Raw genomic sequence first — 10,398 nt, 5'->3', positions numbered from 1 at the left:
TACCTCAAATAAGGTAATAGCTATTACTAGGCCCCCCCCCCCCTGGTATTAGCCTATTACTGAACGCTCAGGAATAGATTTTAGAATCTATCTTCTTTTTTACCCCTTTCTTTAACCTAATTTTTTTATCCTATATATAAATTTATCTTATTTCACCACCGCCGCCGCCACCACCACCACCACCAGATCCATCGCTGCCGCCGCCACCACCACCACCATGCCACAACCGCCGCCGCCCCCACTACCACCGCCGCCACCACCACCGCTACCAGAACCACCACCCAACCGCACCACCGCCACCACCACCACAACCGTCGCCGCCCCCACCACTGCCACCGCCACCATCACCACCACCACTACCACCCCAGCACCACCACCGCCACAACCGTCGCCGCCCCCACCACAACTACCCCAACCGTCACCGTCACCACCACCACCGTCGCCCCCACCACTGCCACTGCCACCACCACCACCACCACCCCTGCACCAAAATTCATTCCGTGAACCAAACGTGCGGTTATGGCGATTACAGTTCTATGTAATACAGAGTTAAACAATATTCATGGGGGAGTGCATACATTAGGTCTACACATGCACCTATACGCACACGCTCGGCCGCCATTCACGCACAGGCCACGGTATTGGTGTCGGAGCCCAACAACAATGAAACCGCATCCATTTATTCCACAACGCACACGCGCACTTCACCATTAAACAGTTATGTCGATTACAGTTCTATGGGATTCAGAGATTTCAAATATCCATGGGGAATGCATACATTAGTGTTCATCCTTTTGGGATGAGAGATAACAAATAATTGTTATTAGGAATGCATACAGTAGGTCTCTCCATTTATTGAATGAAAATGTATCACAAAGCATTATTTAGTCACGCCAATATTTAATAACACCAACAAAACAGTTACGCACACACTAGCACTTAGGATTCTAATACCATAGCTACTTTTGCAGGCAACTTCGACTATTGTGGCCGGTTGCCAGGCCACATGTTTTGCATGTTCGCATTTTCTTACTTTGCTCCATCATTGCATTCTCCTTAGCAGTCCTCATTCGTTTGCCCGAGCCTTTGGTGCTTGACATTGGGGGCGGGTGCACAGTAACTTAATCAGGTACCGGAACGCCACAGTACGCCTCCATAATCACTCGTTTCCCTTTATCTTCAGCCACTCGGTCTTCTCCGCTCTCACACCACGTTGCCTCAATCTCCTCGAGCACATTACCGATTTGTTCCAAATTCAAAACATTCCCTTGTACCAGGCCTAAACACCTGTAAAACGTGTTAATTACGGTACTTTCTTCTTTATTGCCCTGTGTCGTAGTTTTGTCTCGCTCCAGTCTATCATTACACACATCGGGTGTCGAATTTGATATTGCAGTTCTTGTACACCTGGGAGTGATATGTTGTGGAGGTATGTTCTCGATCCATTCGTATATTAGTGCTACAAAAGCATGGCTGAAAAATAGACCAATCCTTGTGTACATTCGGCAGGTGCAGGTCGTCGTCTTTGTCCCATTTTCAACTAACACCGTGTATTACTTCTCGTGCGCATCCTCGACCACATATGTATTCCGGGCCTCACCTGGGGTGACTGATCGCACTCGGCATTGAAAACATCCGGCACATATCTCCTCTTGGACCTCATAAAACACTGTTAATGTATACACTGATGCTGTCGCTCGCACAATACGCAGTTGGGTCTTGAAAGGGAGAATCTGTGCATTGCTAGCACCGCTTAGGTCCGACTGTGTCAGTCGTTTCTTTCTGATTGTACTCTCAAATCGGGTGAAAAATTCGGAAAGACATAAGTGTTTGTTAGTGTTGCTTCTCAAAATTCTGTTCTCTGCTTCAAAGCGGGAAGTCGTACGCACAAGCCCGCCCATAAAAACACCTTCAAAACACGTAGGTACCCAGGATGCAAGCTCGTCGTACATACGTTTCAACCATGCATTTTTCCAGTAGCCCATATTTTTCAATAACTCCTTTCCATGCAGCCTCAAAATATTCAGACGTCGAGCTATCGTTCCAAACAACAGCATTTAGCTCCCATCGAAACTCTTCATTCCTCCCCAACTCAGTACTCACTTTATTGCTGACCTTTGTCATTATATGCCACATGCAGTAACGATGGCGAGACTCCGGGAATTCTCTTCCAATCGCGACCTTCATCGCTGGGTCTTGATCGGTTATGGTGATATGCGGTGTGCTACCCATTGCGTTTTTAAGTTCCTTAGGACCCAACAGTACGAGTCCACATCCTCCCGGGCAATCAATGCTGCTGCAAGTGTCACGCATTTCCTATGGTTGTCTATGCCGGTGAATGGGACAAACACTAGGCTGTACCTGTGACATGAGGGAATTAGTTAGTTCATACGCTTAAAAACGCACACTCGGTATACACCTATATTGATACCTTTTGTGAGTTTTTAATTATATGTCATCGAAATGCACATGCTTAGGGACACGTATGCACAACAGGGAGTATTCATTCACTACCATGCACCGGCATTGAACTATTACGCACACACCACCCTTACGCCACGGTTACAAATATACTACATTTGCATTCAGAAACGTTGTGTTATTAAATAGCATACCTGTTTGTTTTGTACGTAGCATCGAATGACACAACATCTCTGAATACACTTTATTGCTTTCTTGCCATACCATCTGCCCAGAAAACACGCGCCAATTGGTCGCTCTCATTTACCTCGTATTCGAAGTACATATCACTGTAGTCATCTTTCTTATCGAGGTAATTTGATATTACCATTTGTGCATCTCCTCCTTGCATGTATGCCAAAACCTCCCTTTTGTAGTTTTTGAAATCTAATTGCGTGGCACCCACGTTTTCAACTCCTCCCACCATCTCTGCGTACAGTTCAAAACTCTTACTAGCCCCAATATTTACTTTTGCGCAATTAGTGATGAATTGGTGATGAGCAATATCTAATTTCCTATTCACTTTCAAGAAAGGTTTGTAGCTCTCCTTGCACAAACAGTGTGTGTGCCCCTCTTCAAACGTCTTCACCTCATACCTTCCTGCACTATCTCTTTTGAATACAATCTTCGCCATGCAGCCAACTCGGTTGTGTAACACCCCCGATTTTCAACAACTTTTAAAACCAATTAAAGCTTAGAAAAGGGATAAAGTCTACTCATTAAGATTAAACAAGGCGGAAGCTAACTAAACAAACCGGAAGGTGCTATGCCACACCTATAACAAACATAGGTGCACAGGCAGATACTACAGCAGTCTAACAAATCAACTACTTAGGCTCACAGGCCTCAACAACTATTAAAGGAAGAGATTAATCTATCTACAGGCCACTAGCGCGCTCTCCAAAGCTACCCAACCTGTAAAGCAACAATAAGAAATGGGACGACGCCCGGTCAGCGAATAATGCTGGTAACCTACCAATACATGTGAAATATCATATATAGATAGGCTATACGTATGTAGAATCATTTGCGAAACGGAATATACATATATATATATATGTTCAAAACCAAGAGCAGAAGTCAACACAAGACTCTAAGCACTCACAACAAGGTAAGGGAACACATCCCAATACCACACGAGATACAACGACTCACAAGAACGGCTCAAGGTATAATCCACCGTCACACAGTAGATTAACACCCGACATGCATAACACAAGAGAATAAGACACACTAATGGCAACACATGCCTTTGTGACAACACCATCACGAATTGATATGCCTTCCTTACGCCGGGTTCCAACCTTATGGCTACCCCCCACCTTATGTCTAGTTCCAACCTTTACCTCCAGGACCCCTGTACACCAAATCCAACCTTATTCCTCCGAGGACCGTCGTCCCCATCCACCAACGAAATTCCACCGATTTCATAGTACACGAGGGTACCGATCACATGCACGGAGACACAGGCCTCGGCGACACACGCCTCTCCAAAATACATGAACCCGAGACACAGGTCACAAACTCCATAATAACGTCATGGCCACCACAAGGACCACTGCCGTACCTTGGTGACTAGTGTCCCATACCACTAATCGTGCAATCCAGGTACAGCAACACACACCACACCTCAACAGGAATCAATCGACGGATCACAACGAAGATATGAAACCATACTCAATCAAGGAATGGATCACAGTCCAACAACAACGATGATTAACACAAGTCATCATCAACAATAGGAAAGTACAAACAACACACACGCTAGCATTTAAACACCGAACTAGCATGCTTATCAAATGGGTAAACCAAACGTAGTTCCGAAGAACACAAAAAACTCATCACGGTTCAACGAAACACAATGTTAAACACTTAGCACGATTCAAGACACCTAAACTTACATGGATTCCTACCATATAGTTCTAGACATACGAAACACCAAGAAGACGCTCAAAGAGTTCCACAAAAGAACATTGGGAAGTCAAAAGACCAAATACCGAATCAAAAGAATCACGGGGAACAAATCCCCAAACAACACCATCATGTTCCCCGCGGGTGAACCCACGGGTAGACCCCCACCTGTGGGTCCGCCCGCGGGTACACACCCACAAGCCTCATGTACCCCGCGGGTAGGCCACTGCCCGCCGTTCCGCCCGCGGGTACACTCCTGTACACCGAAATAATCCCTTCGGGGATTTTCAACACCAAGCTCAAATTCAAGTCCAAAACATGCCAAATCTCACCAAATACAACAAAATGACTTGAATCAAAGGAATAGCCAAGCAATGGCATACAAGAACCCTAAACAGAAGCTCTAGATATTCATTTTCACAAGACAATGCATAAACACTCACATTTCATAGCAAAATCACATTTAGAATCCAAGAAATCATCATATAAGTAAGCAAAATAGATTTTGTAGAGCATGGGTTACCTCTTTCGCTTAACATCCAAAAATAACGCCAACTTAGGCTAGGCTCAACTCATAAGCCAAACGGGAACCTGAGAATTAAACCGGATCTCAACTATTAACAAAAGTACTAATGAAACTAATTATGCTCATAAAGGGATTTGAACTCTAGTTCAACCCTAAATTACCCACAAGCTTACCATCTAAACTAGGCCTCTCTTTGTTACACTAATCCTATTTTAACAATAAGGTACTAAGCAACATACTTACTAGCTGATTAACAACTATCCAAAACTAAACACACGCTAAAAGTAAGATTTAAACACATGTTTTCCCCATAACCAACTCACACCCTTTCCACTAAACTAAGCAACCTATTAGTAACCTTACTAAACAACAAACTAATTAAGCTAATTTAAACAACAACAGCCAAAGCCAAAGCTCACCACGCTTCTTCTTCGTCTTCTTCACTGCTAGGATCCCGCTAGTGGAACACGGGTGCTACCACCACACTACTTCTGCCCGCGGGGTACTCCTCGAACAACACACCACCGGAGACGCCGCTAACCAACCTACTGCCGTCGAGAGGAAGAGCATCATCCGCCGCCGTAGATATTCTGCCCACTGAAACAGAGGACGCCAGAAACGGAGCTACCGGAACAGAGGACGTCGACTCACATCGTCCAAAGGCTCTGCTTTGCTACTCCGTCCGAAGCTGCTATTTGACTCCATGCTGAAGAGCGGGAGAAGGAGATGCGATGAAGGGTGTTGGTTTGCTTCCACTTCACCATACGCCGCTGTTGCTCCTTCGCAATTTCACCAGAGGGAGGAAGGGAAGGTGAGGGAGAGATGAAGATGGAGGGCGTGGGTGGTGACTGGCCGGAAAAGAGTGAGACAGAGGTGGGGAGGTTGGGCTACTGTTGCCTTTACTCTTTTGTTCAAGAGAGACATGAGACGCTAGGGGGGGTTGTTCGCTGGTTCGGACAGGAGAAACAAAGAAATGGGAGAGTGTTTGGCTATTAGGTTTTAGGGAACAAGATACACATACATATATACACTATAGGTTATATTTAGTAGGCCAATAATACTAGTTGGGCTTAGGCTAGACTTGGGTTGGGTCAAGGTTCAAGATCACACTTAGATTGGGTAATTCTTTTGGATCAAGGGTTCATACAAAATATATAAATATATTTTGGGCTTATGGGATTTGGGTAGCAAGATACATAATAATTTAGTTATAAAATAAATACACCAAAGCCCCTTTCAAAATAATTAGCTATATAAATATTTTTATTAAAAATATTTAATATCGGGACTATAATTGATTTTAGGAAAATACGGGGTGTCACAGGTTGGAGAGGCGTCGATGTTTGATCTGTGTGGCTGCTTCTGGACCGGAGGTTTCTGTCAGTTTTGTTCCCTTAAAACCTTCACGAGAACAAACCATTTTCTTTCTCAAGATAACTTCATACTTGTTCTTCTTGCCTGAACTTCAGCGCACATCAAACACAACGACAGAAGCGTACTTTTTGAGAAGTCAATACCTTCCTCTAATGTTGCAAACACCTGCACCCCCCCCCCCCCCGGCCGGTTTTATGGATGGGTCACATGCCGTTACCCAAATCTTGGAACCACTGGGTGATACTTCCATACCACACTGTTCGCTCTCAACATCATTGTAACACCCCCTAAAAACATGCTATAAAAAGCCTAAAAACATTCAGATAACGGAACTAAACATTCAACACAGCGGAAGTCTGAACGATAGATAGATAGGTAAAGCCTGATACACAGAGTGTTATGCCACGTTCACCATAAAGATGAACGCACAGGCAATATCTGCAATGTTCAAAACTAATCACATAAGTTCAAAGTTCTACAACTACATTGGCTCACAGGCCACAAAACAAGAGGGGAAATCTATTCTAGCAAGTACTAGACCGCGCGCTCGCCTAGACATCACCTGAAAGAACACAATAAAACATGGCACGACGCCCGGTCAGCGAATAATGCTGGTAACCCACAAATACATGTGAAATATCGTACATAAGTAAGATATAAGTTGTAAAGCCATTTTCGAAACGGAATATATATATATATATATATATATATATATATATAAGTGCAAAAACCACGAGTAATATATATATATATATATATATATATATATATATAAGTGCAAAAACCACGAGTAATAATCAACACAAGACTCAACACTCTCAACAATAACACGGGAACACATCCCAAGACCACAAGGAACAACATGACTCACAAGAAGAGCCAAGGCATGATCTATCATCACTCAATAGATCAAAACCCAACAAGCACAACGCAAAGGAATAAGACTCACCCAACGGCAACACATGCCTTTGTGACTACACACGTCACAAGAGAAGAACTCACCACAATGGCTACACAAGCCCTTGTGACATCACCCATCACGAGTTGATATGCCTTCCTTATGCCCGGTTCCAACCTTATGGCTACCCCCAACCTTGTATCTTCTTCCAACCATTACCTCTAGGAGCCCTGTACTTCTTAGTCCAACCTTTTCCCTCCTGGGACCGTCGTCCCCCACCAACAAAACCACCAATTTCATAGTACATGAGGGTACCGTTCACACACACGGCAACACATGCCACCCAAGGATCACGTGAACCTTACACAAAGGTCACAACTCCATAATCACGTCACGGCCACCACGAGGACCGCTGCAATACCTTGGTGACTAGTGTCCCATACCACTAATCGTGCAATCCAGGTAAAGCCACACACACATATCACACCACAACAGGAATTAATCAATGGATCACAACGAAGATATGAAACCATACTCAATCAAGGAATGGATCACAATCCAACAACAACAACGATGAATAACACAAGTTATCATCAACCAAAGGATGGTATAAACAACACACACGCTAGCATTTAAACACCGAACTAGCATGCTTATCAAACGGGTAAACCAAAGGTAGTTCCGAAAAACCCACAAGACTCATCATGGTTCAACGAAACACAATATTGAACACTTAGCACGATTCAAGACACCAAAGACCTACATGGATACCTACCACATAGTTCTAGACATACGAAACATCAAGAAGACACTCAAATAGTTCCACAAAAGAACATCGGGAAGTCAAAAGACCAAATACCGAGTCAAAAGGATCACGGGGAACAAATCCCATCACAACATCGAAGTGTTCCCCGCGGGTGGACCCACGGGTAGGCTCCCACCCGTGGTTCCGCCCGTGGTTCCGCCCGCGGGTACACTACCCACCGGCCTACGTTCCCCGCGGGTTGGCGGCGGCTTGGAGCTCTACCCGTCGTTCCGCCCGCGGGTACATATACCTGTACAAAATAATCCCTTCGGGGATTTTCAACTCCAAGCTCAAATTCAAGTCCAAAACATGTCAAATCTCACCCAATACAACAAAATGACTTGAATCAAAGGAAATGCCAAGCAATGGCACACAAGAACCCTAAACACAAGCTCTAGATATGCATTTTCACAAGACAATGCATAAACACTCACATTTCATAGCAAAACACATGTAGAATCCAAGAAATATTCACATAGGTAAGCAAAATAGATTTTGTAGAGCATGGGTTACCTCTTGTAGACTAAAGACTTCACTTTACACCTTAATAAGCTCTTCTCAAGGCTCACCTTCCAAACCCACTTCAAGAACAAACCAAAAGATCAAAAAGATCCTACTTTTAATAAAAGACACCTAAGATGAAACCAAAAACACAAGATGAACTTAGATCTTACCCTCCTAGATGTCCAAATATAAGAAAGGTTGAATCTTGGAAGCAACTCTTGAAGTCTTGGCAAGGCTCCAACTTGGCGTGGAAGAAAAGCTACTCACCTTTTTAGAGAGAAAGTGGAGCTAGATTTTTAGAAAGTGTAAGGATAGAATGAAGATGGTATACTAGGTTAGGTTACAATACTAACACCATGTGAAAGGTCAAGAATGCCCTTACTAGCATTAGGAAGTGTAAGGAACAAGGGAACTCCTTACAAAACTCAAGGTACAACTTTGACTTTGGGGTTGACTAGTCAATTATTAGTCCCCAAGTATTGAATTTTCAGGATTTTAGGAATTAATTCACTAATTGAAATAGGATTAATTACTCAATTAATCCGTTAATTGAATTTGGATTTTGGGGTGTCACAATCATCTTCCATGGGTAGAGCACCTGCCTAACAAAAACAATTTAACCACATTTTAAGTTATTTAACAAATTCATGTCGACAAAATCAAACCCTATTACCCGCATGTGCACACACTATGCACGAAATCCTTTTTGTATACGCACCCACCACCAAAACTAACATCATTTAAAGTTGACATCAAAATTAATGTGCTGTCACACTTTCAAAAAAATCCGTACCACACGCACACACATTGCAACACATTTAGGCCATCCAACAAAACATACAGTTAAAAAAAAATATATTAAAAAAACAATATCCTAAAAATATGCACACGCTATGCACCTACTCATGTACATATACTGAACCTCCACACAGTGTAAAAAATCCGTTCCACACTCACACACATTCTATAACTTTTAGTTTGTCCTCCCCTGAAAACAAACAACAAAAAGCCACGGTTGTCAACATATGCACATGCCGTAACACGTCCATGCAAATACCTGTGCTGCTGCACAGTATGCACATACGCATGTTCGTATACGCACCCTCCACCTAAGCTCACTTTTACAGTGATCGATTTAATATTCCCAGCTTGTTGCACACGCCAAAGTACACCCACGCTCCTACCTCTACGCCCTTTTCACAAGCACATAGCCAACCAACAACTACGTATTTTCTAGTCGGAGTCATTACACACTAAAAAAACCCTACCACACGCACACACATCCCAAAACATTTAGTTTGTCCAACCACTAAAACACACAAAAAAAACAAAAAACACATTCAACAACATATGCACACGCCGGAACTCGTAAATGCAAATACCTGTGCTGCTACTAGCCATTCGTTTACTGTGATCCTTGTTTGTTTCTGGACTCCCGGTCGTTCGTTTTCACACAGCTCTTCTTCATGCAATATTTATCTTCATCAGAGTTGGTAAAATAATCTAGAATATCAATTTCCATTCATAATATCCCTAATATAATGCTTAACATTCCAATTCTATCCATAATTAGACAATTTCCATTTAAATATATCTTTAATTTCTTTGAGAATATCTTATAATCTCAACCATTGATTGGAAATGAATCTATGGATATCATGAGATCTCATGATCTCATCAACAATAGGGGTTGCACCGGATTCGAAGCCTATATATAGAGGATCATATAAGAACACTTACTTAGGTGAGAACATGAGAATAAATCTCGTTTGCACACATTTAATTCGCGTTCACACACACTTAATCTAATCTAGACAATTAGATGGATGCACACAATTTGTTCTCACGTTCTCACCTAAGCAAGTGTTCTCATTGGAACCCTACTATATATATATATATATATATATATATATATATATA

This window comes from Ipomoea nil, unplaced genomic scaffold, assembly GCF_001879475.1.
Source record: "Ipomoea nil cultivar Tokyo-kokei standard unplaced genomic scaffold, Asagao_1.1 scaffold2791, whole genome shotgun sequence".
NCBI lineage: Eukaryota > Viridiplantae > Streptophyta > Magnoliopsida > Solanales > Convolvulaceae > Ipomoea > Ipomoea nil.
Note: the sequence above shows the minus strand (reverse complement) of the source record.